The sequence below is a fragment of the Fragaria vesca genome, linkage group LG6 (genome assembly GCF_000184155.1).
Source record: "Fragaria vesca subsp. vesca linkage group LG6, FraVesHawaii_1.0, whole genome shotgun sequence".
Lineage (NCBI taxonomy): Eukaryota > Viridiplantae > Streptophyta > Magnoliopsida > Rosales > Rosaceae > Fragaria > Fragaria vesca.
Genome location: NC_020496.1, coordinates 29,103,838 through 29,105,765, shown reverse-complemented (window position 1 = coordinate 29,105,765; position 1,928 = coordinate 29,103,838).

Genomic DNA, 1,928 nt, shown 5'->3' with positions numbered 1-1,928 from the left:
GTCGGCTAAAGTGGACTTTAGCCGACGAAATTTTTAAACTTTAGCCGACGAAATTTTTAAAAGTTTAGCCGACGAAAAAATATAATTTCGTCGGCTAAAGTGCCTTATATTTACAGATCTAGACAACAACTCATCTAAGAAAAAAAAACTATACGTAGAACCTTCAAACGTAAAAAAGTCGTGAAATAAGATATGACCAGAACGGTGAAATACGTCTACGGTTGAAAAATCATAGTATTCCGGTAAAGTCTCGGTGCCGATAGTTGACTTACCCTTATTATTATTCACTATGCTGCAGATTTGGCGTTTGGTGTCTGATTGACTATTGTGATACCTTTTCGGAAGCGTAACGGCGCTACGAGTCAGACTCATCCCTAATGCCATGATGTATAGGCTTTTTTGGCCATCTGAGTCCGTTTAGGGCTTCAAAATGCAGTTTTCTTATTTTCGATTAGAGTTGACCCTTTCGATCGAGCCCTTAACGTTGTCGGATCCAGTTGAATTTTTTACCAAAGACATCTTTCGTCATAATGATCATATCTGACGGTCGAATTTTGGTTTGTGAATTTTAGTCATCGGAATCACAACGTGTCTACTATTTACCGTTATTCGGGTTTATGGGGAGCCCTATCGTCGGAAGGTAAATGTCTCAAAATTTTTATATGGGCAGTTTTGTCTCATTTACATGAGAGTTTTTTGTGTGGAAGGTTTGACCAAACTACGTAATATAGAGGGAGATATGAGCGTTTTCGTGTGACAAGTGACGATGGATTATGGTTGACCGTTTCGATCGAGCCCTTAACGTTGTCGGATCCAGTTGAATTTTTTACCATAGAAATATTTCGTCATAATGATCATATCTGACGGTCGAATTTTGGTTTGTGAATTTTAGTCATCGGAATCACAACGTGTCTACTAATGTTGTATAACTTGTTTAGTAGGTTATACAACTTTGTGAACCAACTCTACATAGGAAGCAAAATTATGAAAAATCTCGTGAAATAAGATGTGTTCAAAATGGTGAAATACGGCTATGGTTCAAAAATCACGTAAATCGGGTAAAGTCTCGGAGCCGATAGTAGCGGTCAACCCTATTTACCGTTATTATTCCTTATGGGGAGCCCTATCGTCGGAAGGTAAATGTCTCAAAATTTTTATATGGGCAGTTGCGTCTCATCTATGTAAGAGTTTTTGGTGTGGAAGGTTTGACCAAATTACGTAATATAGGGGGAGATATGAGCGTTTTCGTGAATTTATAGACTTTAGCCGACGAAAATATATGAAAAGTCGTCGGCTAAGGTCAAAAAATTTCAAAATTTTTTAGGCGGTAAACCAAAGTTGGAGGAAAATTTTCAAAGGACTTTAGCCGACGAAAATATATGAAAAGTCGTCGGCTAAAGTCGAAAAATTTTCAAAATTTTCAAAATTTTCAACCAAAATTTTTTGGCGGTCAACCAAAATTTTCAAAAGAGTTTAGCCGACGAAAATAAAGAATTTCGTCGGCTAAAGTTCTTTATATAGGCGAAGATGGATGGTAGAAGTCTATTATCTGCCAGATTTTCTTCTCGGCCTAGCTCCGCCGTCAAGCCACCGGAGACCGTCACACTTGTCCCAAAAGCTTCGCCGTCGTTTCTACTTCATTGCTGGATAGGTGGTGCATCGAGTGGCGCCGCCGTGAGGGATAAATCGAGCTCCAAAACTCCGCCGGTTCGGATTCGGTGTCGATCAAATTTCTCATTCCTTAGGTCACCATTTGGTGAGTTCTATATATGGATAAGTTGAGTTTGATTAGTATTACATTCCCCTAGAATTTGGTAGCTCGATTCGATGTGTGTGAAGAGAATCGAAGATTTGAAGTTTTTAGGGTTTAAAATTGGGGATTTTTATATTTTGAGTCGATTGACATGTTTAGGCTTAGAATTGAGCTT